This window comes from Arachis hypogaea, chromosome 12, assembly GCF_003086295.3.
Source record: "Arachis hypogaea cultivar Tifrunner chromosome 12, arahy.Tifrunner.gnm2.J5K5, whole genome shotgun sequence".
NCBI classification, from domain to species: domain Eukaryota; kingdom Viridiplantae; phylum Streptophyta; class Magnoliopsida; order Fabales; family Fabaceae; genus Arachis; species Arachis hypogaea.
The window spans coordinates 39,719,654-39,729,275 of NC_092047.1; the positions used below are offsets into that span (position 1 = coordinate 39,719,654).

Here is a 9,622-nt window from a genome sequence, read left to right on the forward strand (position 1 = left end):
TGTTCTTTTGGAAAAAGTGCTCAAGAGGACCCTAATGAGCATCTCACTAAATTCCAAAGGATATGTGACACGGTTAAATCTAATGGTGTTCACCCTGACACCTATAGATTGCTACTGTTTCCATTTTCTTTGAGGGATAAAGCATCGAAATGGCTGGAATCATTTCCCAAGGAAAGCATGACAACCTGGGAGGATGTGGTGAATAGATTCTTAACAAGGTTCTACCCTCCACAAAAAGTTAACAGGCTGAGAACTGAAGTGCAGACATTCAGATAGCAAGATGGTGAGACTATTTATGAAGCCTGGGAGAGATTCAAGGATTTGACAAGGAAATGCCCCCCTGATGTGTTTAATGAGTGAGTGCAACTTCATATCTTCTATGAAGGGCTGAATTGTGAATCAAAGAAAGTTGTAGACCACTCATCTGGAGGTTTCCTAAACAAGAAGAAGACCATTGAAGAAGCCATTGATGTTATACAGACAGTGGCTGACAATGAGTATTTTTATGCCTCAGATAGGAGCAACAACAGGGGAATCTTGGAATTAAACCAAATGGATGCAATCCTGGCCCAGGACAAGATGATCACCAAGCAACTGGCTGAATTGACCAAGTAAATGGAGAAGAATCAGGCTGCAACAATCCACACTCAACCATCACCTCAAGGAGAGTTGGAAACAGAAGAAGGAGTTAACTGGGAGGAAGTTAATTACCTTGGAAATTCATCCAGGCAAGCTAATGATCCATATTCTAAAACCTATAATTCTGGTTAGAGAAACTACCCAAACTTTGGGTGGGGGAACCAACAAAACCAAGGCCAAGACCACAGACCACACAATCCAACCCAGTATAACAACTCCACTCACCAAAACTCCAGCCAAAGACCATACCAGACCACACAAAACACTTACTCATAGCCACCATACCAAAGCCATAACAACCACTCTCAACACCACAATTTCAACCAACCAGCACCACACGATGATGACAGAATGGCAAGGATGGAAGCTATGCTTGCAAACCTTGACAAGGAATTTGAGGATATGAAGAAATTCAAGGAAGAAGTAAGAGGGAGTATAAAAAGCCGAGGAGAGGTTATTAAGAATCTCAAATCTCAAGTAGGACATCTTTCACAGTAGATTCCAAAGTCCACTGATAGTTTTCCAAGTAACACTGAGAAAAATCCAAGAGGGGAAATGAAGAAGGTGAGACGGGAAGAGTGTAAGGAAATTACTCTTGCAAATGAAGAAATCCTGGAAGAAGATACCAGTAAGCCAACAGAACAGAGCCAAGGAATTTCCCAGAACAACTTGGAGAGAAAGGAACAAGAAACTAGATCTGTACAAAGAAAAGAATCAACAGGGAAGGAAATTCAGAAATCCAATGTGCCAAGGGCACCATTTCCTCAGAGACTCCTGGGAGGTGAGAAAGAGAGGTCATATTCAAGATTTCTAGATATGTTTGCATCTCTCAGTGTCAACATCCCCTTTATCAAAACTCTCCAACAGATGCCTACATACATCAAGTGCATGAAAGAGGTGCTGAACAAGAAAGGAACCTTAAAAGGGGGAGAGACAGTGACAATGAACAAGGAATGTAGTGCCCTCATCAAGAAGGACGTGCTCCTGAAAAAAAAAAGATCCAGGGAGCTTTCATATTCCCTGTGTCATAGGAGAAACAAAAATTGACAGAGGATTTTGTGATCTAGGAGCTAGCATAAATGTGATGCCTTTGTCTCTTATGAAGAAGTTACAAATCAATGAGTTGAGATCCACGGATGTAATCATACAATTGGCTGATAAAACTCAGAAGCAGGCTGAAGGAGTAGTCGAAAATGTGTTGGTAAAAGTGGAAAATTACTTCCTCCCCACAGACTTTGTTGTTCTAGACATGGAAGAAAGTTACCTCCATCCCATTATTCTGGGGAGACCATTTCTAGCCACTACTAGAGCACTTATAGATGTGGAACAAGGAGAGTTAATCCTGAGAATACATGATGAACATCTCACCTTCCATGTTTTTAAACCTACATCTGAATCTGAGCCAGAACCTAAAAAGTCGAAGGATGATCACAGAAAAATGTGCTTGGAGGAAAGCAACAATGAATCAACAGCTGAACCCCTGAAACAGTCCTTGATGAACAAGCAAAAATTTCAAGAGATACAACAACCAAGAGAATTCAAGGAAGAGCTGAAGCCACAAGAATCAGGAAGAGCAACCAACAAGGATCTCCCTAACACAAGAGTCAATGGAGCACTACTAGAAGAAGAAAAAAGAGTTGTGAAGAAATTGCCAAGGGAATGAAGAAACAAGAAGGTTCCTACAGAAGGTTTCTTCCCTGGAGACAAGGTGATATCAATCCACCATCCACCAATTCCACCCTATCTTCCAACCATTCCATCCCAGTTACCTCAAGTGTTCACAATCAGAAAAGTCCTTTCCCTGGAGCATTTGGAAATTATCAAGGAATCAAATGGGGACAATTTCACAGTGAGAGGAGAGGATCTCAAGCATTATAATCTGCCCTAACAGTAAACCAACCGTCAAGCTAATGACGCTAAAGAAGCGCTCCATGGGAGGCAGCCCATGATTTAGTTTCCTTGTTTTTAATACTTCAGTATAAATAATAATTGTTGCTCTAACATGAATTCAAGCTCTCATAGACAATGTTGACAACTATCCATGACATTGTGAATCATATAATCTACTTCTAAGTTTGGTGTGCCTACAGACACACTAAGATACCTTTCAAAAATGATGATCATATTGCCATGTTGACATGTGTTTCTTGGAATATATAGCCAAACATTAAGTTTGGTGTTGTGATATATTGCAAGAACAAGGCATGAGAGTCAAAGTTCTTTTGAGTTTGGAAAGTCATGAAAGTGCAACCATGTTTATAATTTTTAGTTCATGTTTAGAAATGGGAAAATAAAGTGTTTCTCATGATTGTTTAGCCAAAAGTGACACTAATCTCGTTGAGATCTCAATGACAATACTTGGAGGAAGTAACACTTTGAACTATATAACCAAACACTAAGTTTGGTGTCCTCTAAGACTATATGTAAGAGCACCAAAAAGAGTCATGGTTGGTTAAACAAGCATAAGGAATGGTAGTCAAATTTTTAGTTTTAAATATTAATTGTTCTCTTGCCGCCACTTGTTAGTACTTACCCCTTTTGTCTTGTTATGATGGTTAGGTGAGCAGAGAGCTATTTAATGAAAGGGACAAGAAAAATAAGGGTAAAACTAGCATAAAGACAAAAGGAGATCACATGGCTTGGAAGGTTGCTTCGTAAGGATAGAATTCTGCACATCCTTGAAAGAAGCCCTTAGAAGACCGACCTCACATGCCTTATGAAGAGGCAACTTTTGTCCTCATTCATCTTTACATGCAAACCCTTCATTCATAACCTATCCCAAAGAATCCTAGCCATCCAATCTTCACTAAAGCTTACTATAAATGTCCTCACCTGAACCGTGCATGTGAACTAGAGTTTCACACCTCTTGTACTCCAGAAATTCAACTATTGTATTCTCTAAAACCAAGACCCAACAACCGTGTTCTTTATGCAACAAGGCATCTGTGTTCACTTGCCTCCATAATACTACCTTGCCTTCAAACTACATTTCCACCGAGAGTGCATCATACTAGCCATCCCTCTTCATAAACCTTCAACCTCTACTCGGGTAACCATCAAGGAAAGTATGGCATCTTCTTCAAGTTTCAAAAGAAGGAGAGGAAAAGAACCTATTACTGAGGAAGGTGAAAAGGACTATGATCAATGGAAGTTTAGATCATGGTATCACCAAATGCAACTTGGATGGATGAATGACAAAAAGATATATCCAGAAATTTCTTTCCAGCTACCTGAGGATGGATGCCCAGAAATAAGAGCCAAGATCAGAAAGAGAAAACGGGAAGCGCTTGATGCCAGGGCGTTTTGGCCAGTTTCACTAACATTTTCTTTATTATTTTAGGGTAGTTTCATGCACTTTCTTAGGAAATAGGCAAGTTTTGGGTAGATAATCACTTACATCTTGATTCAAGCAACACTATGATTTTTTACATCATTTTATGAGAATTATGTGGGAATTGAATGATAAAATAGATGATGCATGATATCATAACTTGGATTAGAGCTTTGATGCATTGTATTTGCTTGATTTCAGGACAAAGGAAGCAAGGAAGAGCCACGTTAGCAGCCACGTTAATCTAATTAACGTGACCACTAACGTGGAATGGGAATGAACTCACAACGTTAATCAGAAAAGTGATCGCCAATAACGCTTTCGAAGCCATCATAGCCCACGTTAATTGCCACGTTAACTATATTAACGTGGTAGTTAACGTGGAAGAAAAGGGAGCTCCAGCGTTAGTGGTAAAAGTGAATACTACTAACGCTCCAAAATGGGCAATTGGCCACGTTAAGAGTCACGTTAACCTAGTTAACGTGAACTCTAACGTGGAAGGGGCAAACAATGCCAACGTTAGTGATACTCACCTTTGTCACTAACGTTGGACTAAGCCAACATTGCCCACGTTAGTGGTCATGTTAAGACCATTAACGTGAAGAGTAACGTGGAGCCATGCATGATAAGCCAACGTTAGTGACACTCACCTTTGTCACTAACGTTGGAGATGGCAATCTTCAACACGTTAAGAGTCACGTTAACTAAGTTAACGTGAACTCTAACGTGGGAAGGTGAGGCATTTGGAGCGTTAGTGACAAAGGTAAGTGTCACTAACGCTCTCGAGGCTAAGGCATGCCCACGTTAAGAGCCACGTTAGTTATACTAACGTGAACTCTAACGTGAGGAAAGGAGGGGCTAAGGGCAACGTTATTGGAAAAGGTAAACGCCAATAACGCTTGCGATGGACCAAGAGGCAACGTTAGTGGTCATGTTAGTGCCACTAACGTTGAAGTTAACGTGAACCATCTTGGGCTAGGAACGTTAGTGCAAAAGGTGATTGTCACTAACGTTCTCGAACCCATATTTTCACTTAAACGTTAACACCACTAACGTCCTAGCTAAAATCCATGCCTACTTCACACTTTCTCTGCAAGTAAAGCTGAGCCCACTAAAGACTCCAAACTGCTTCAACTCAAGATCCAAAGGCTCATATCCAAGATTTGAAGAGCCAACTAGAAGAGTAGAAGAGTAGTATATATAGGAGTAGTTTTGAACTAGAGAAAGGGCTTTTGGATTGGGAGAACCACTCTCTGTATAATTTTACTTTCTCTGCAACTTCTAGTTTTACTTTCAGAATGCATTCTCCAGCTTTGTTTTCCATTCCCAGAGCTATGAACAACTAAACCCCTTTCATTGGGTTAGGGAGCTCTGTTGTAATTTGATGGATCAATAATAGTTTTCATTATTCTTCTTCTTTCTTTTCTCTTGATTTTACTAGAAAACTTTCAATATTCATCCAATTGAGTAGTTGTCTTAGAAAAGAAGCTATTCATACTTGGATCTCTTCAGAACCTTGGAAGAGGAATGAAGAGATCATGCTAGAAATACTTTCTCATGTTGGACCAAATTGGGGTTTGGATGGATATAGTGACATATAATCCTACTAACACTTTGATTTGGAAATACATATGGTATAATCAGTGACCATACTTCATCTCATCTCATGAGCAATTGGACCAAGGAATTAGCTATTGATCAAGATTTGAGAGATTGAATTACCAAGGAATTAGAATTCAATCACTTAAGATTGCCAAGGAGATCAATGAATGCATTGATTGAGGAAGATATGAAAATGAACTTAATCCGGAGAATGCAACATCTCCTAAACCCAATGACTTCCCCATTTCTGATCTCACCCATTCTCTTTAATTTCTGCAATTTACTTTCATGCTAAATTTCCCATTCCCCATTTAAGATTCTGCAATTTACTTTCCGTCATTTATGTTCAGCTCTTTATTTCCAGCATTTACAGTTTATGCTATTTACCTGCAACTCTCACATCAAATTTTGCTTAGCTCAACTAGAACATTCCTCTAATTAAAGTTGATTGACCAATCAATCCCTGTGGGATTCGACCTCACTCTATTGTGAGTTTTTACTTGATGACAATTTGGTATACTTGCCGAGGGAGATTTGTTAAGAGACAAGTTTCCGTGCATCAAGTTTATGGCGCCGTTGCTGGGGATTGATTTTGTATCAACAATGATTAATTTGGTGGATAACTAGGTTGAGCATTTTTTTTATTTTGTTTGATTTAATTTCATTTGAGTAATTCACTTTCAGTTTAGCTGTTTTCTTCCTTTTCCCCTACCTTTTTTTTTAGTTGTTTACAATTCAGTTCACTAACCCACTAACTGTTTGATATATTGCATCACTCACACTAACAGCATTTCTAACAAGAATACTCTCTGTATCTACCCCCTTCTTGCTTTTGCCTTGTTGTTTGTATGACAGGTAGAAGAAGCGGGACTTCAACTTCCTTTGATTCTGAACCTGAGAGGACCTTCCTTAGATTAAGGAGGGAAGCAAGAGGAAAGAGAGTAGTTGGTACAGAGGAAGAAGAGGAGTATTTTGAACCATTCATGGATGAGAATATAGAGAACCATCATAAAGAAGAAGCTCACAACCATGGCAGAGAAGGCCCAGTGCATCATGCTAGGCAAGAGAGAAGAGTTCTGAGTTCTTACATCAACCAAAACCCAAGAAACTGTGGAAGTAGCATCCAAAAGCCAACCATACATGCCAACAATTTTGAACTAAAGCCACAGCTCATCACCCTTATTTAGAACAACTGTTCATTCAGAGGAAGTGTTCAAGAAGACCCCAATCAACATCTAACCACCTTCATGAGGATATGTGATACTGTGAGGTCTAATGGTGTTCATCCTGACACCTATAGACTGCTCCTATTCCCCTTCTCACTCAAGGTTAAGGCATCTAAATGGCTGGAATCCTTCCCGAAGGAGAGCTTAACAACCTGGGAAGATGTGGTGAACAAATTCTTGGCTAGATTCTATCCTCCTCAAAGAATCAATAGGTTGAGAGCTGAGGTTCAAACCTTCAGGCAACAAGATGGTGAGACTCTATATGAAGCATGGGAGAGGTTTAAGGACTTGACAAGAAGGTGCCCGCCAGATATGTTCAATGAATGGGTGCAGTTACACATTTTCTATGAAGGTCTTTCTTACAAATCAAAGAAGGTAGTAGACCACTCATCTAGGGGATTTCTGAACAAGAAGAAGACCATTGAAGAAGCCATAGATGTCATTGAGACTGTAGCCGAGAATGACTACTTCTATGCCTCTGAAAGAGGGAACACTAGAGGAGTAATGGAGCTAAACAACGTGGATGCACTGCTGGCCCAGAACAAGCTGATTACCAAGCAGCTGACTGACCTTACCAAGAAGATGGAGAGGAACCAAGTAGCAGCAATCACCACCTCATCAATAACTCAAGAAGGAGTAAATACAGAGGCAGAGGGTGATCAAGAACAAGCCAACTATATTGAAAACTCACCCAGGCAGGCACATGATCCATACTCCAAGACTTACAATCCTGGTTGGAGGAACCACCCAAACTTTGGGTGGGGAAACCAACAAGATCAAGGCCAAGATCAGAGACACCACAACCCCAACAACAATGCAGCTCACCAACATTCTACACAGAGATCATATCAGCACCTACCTAACAACACACCTCAACATCCATACCAAAGCCAAAATGGCCCATCTCATCCCTCCAATCTCAACCCACCATCATCCGAAGACAGACTCTCAAGGATTGAGACTCTACTTGAAGGCATATGTAAGGAAATCCAAGATAACAAAGTGTTCAAAGAGGAGGTGCAAGCCAATATCAAGAACCAGGGAGACACCATCAAGAGGTTGGAATTTCAAGTGGGATACCTCTCTGAGAAGATCCCCAAACCTACTGACAGCTTCCCAAGTGACACAGAGAAAAACTCGAGAGGTGAAGCAAAGAAAGTAAGATGGGAAGACTGCAAGATGGTCACTATAAGTGATAAGGGGACTGAGGAAGAGCTGAACAAATCATTAGAACAACCTGGAGATACATCAGCAGAGAAGCAGGAGGAGGGTCACCAAGAAACCAAAATTTCACAGAAGGAGATGCTGAAACTCTATGCACCTTTTTCCCAAAAACTCAAGGGTGGTGTGGAAAAGAGAATATACTCAAAATTCCTTGATATGTTTGCATCTCTCCATGTGAACATACCATTCATCAAGGCTCTCCAACAAATGCCCTCATACATTAAGTATATAAAAGAGTTGCTGACCAGGAAAAGCTCACTCAAAGGAGGGCAAACAATAGTGATGAATAAGGAGTGCAGTGCTCTCATTCAACCAGAGTTGCCTACAAAAAGGGAGTTTTCACATCCCCTGTGCCATAGGAGAAACAATGTTTGATAAAGGACTCTGTGACCTGGGAGCAAGCATCAACTTAATGCCTTTATCCCTTATGAAGAAGCTGCAAATCAATGAGCTAATGCCCACAGACGTAGTCATCAGGCTGGCTGACAAAACTCAAAAACAAGCAGTGGGAGTGGTTGAAAACGTGTTGGTAAAAGTGGGAACTTGCTTCCTTCCCACAGATTTTGTCATATTGGAAATGGAAGAGAGTCATATCCACCCAATCATATTGGGAAGACCATTCCTAGCTACAGCCCGAGCGCTTATAGATGTGGAGCGAGGAGAGCTAATATTGAGGATACATGATGAACAACTTACTTTCAATGTCTTTAAACCCTCACAAGAAGCAGATCAGGAAAACAAAGAACCAAGGGAAGATCACAACAAAGCATTAGTGGAAGAAACAAGCATTGAAGCAAAAGCTGTACACCTGGGAATCCCTTTGGTTGATGAACAAGATAGTCAACAATTGTCACAGCAAAAAGAAAACCAGGAGGAACCTAAACCACCAGAGTCATATGAGACCAGCAACAAAATTTCATTGGAAAAGGAGGTCACAAAGAGCAGGGCAACAGTAAAAGAAACAAAGAAGAAGGCACCAAGGAGGTGGAGGAACAAGAAGATCCTACAGAGGATTTTTCTCCAAGGGACAAAGTGATCTCAGCTTATTTTCCAGTTATCCCACCTCATCTCCCCACCATCCCATTCCAGCTACCTAAAATTTTCACCATCAACAGAATTCTCTCCCTAGAACATATGGAGATTCTTGATGAAGCCAATGAAGATAGATTTACTGCAAGGGGGAGGATTTGAAGCACTACCAACCACCCTGACAAAGTCAGAACGTCAAGCTAGTGACGCTAAAGAAGTGCTTCATGTGAGGCAACCCATGTTTTATATGCTTTTAAAAGTAGTTAATAATGCAAGGTTCATGAAGTCCAAATCAACTTTGACATACACTTGACTGAATCTTTCCTTTTTGCAACACATAGTGAAGAACAAGTTTGGTGTTCAAGGCACACTAAGAGAACATGAATGCAATTCATATCATGTCACTCTTAGAACCTTGAATAATTCCTTTTACACCACATGACCACAAACTAAGTTTGGTGTCACTAATGTTGCATACATGGATAATCAATTAGTCAGTTGGTTTGTACTCATGAATGGCACTTAGTTAGTTAACAACAAAAAAAAATTTTAAAAGTAGTTATTCTTTCCT

The 9,622-nt window shown here is 40.3% G+C and overlaps 2 non-coding genes across 2 annotated transcripts; both read right to left on the reverse strand.

Moving 5' to 3' along the window:
* Positions 1-243: 243 nt before the first annotated feature.
* LOC112731930 (small nucleolar RNA R71) lies at positions 244-350 on the reverse strand. The gene has a single exon (XR_003167678.1). It is a non-coding gene; the product is annotated as a small nucleolar RNA R71 (small nucleolar RNA).
* Positions 351-7,008: 6,658 nt separating this feature from the next.
* On the reverse strand, positions 7,009-7,115 carry LOC112730753 (small nucleolar RNA R71). Its single transcript, XR_003166564.1, has one exon. It is a non-coding gene; the product is annotated as a small nucleolar RNA R71 (small nucleolar RNA).
* Between the last annotated feature and the right edge of the window lie 2,507 nt (positions 7,116-9,622).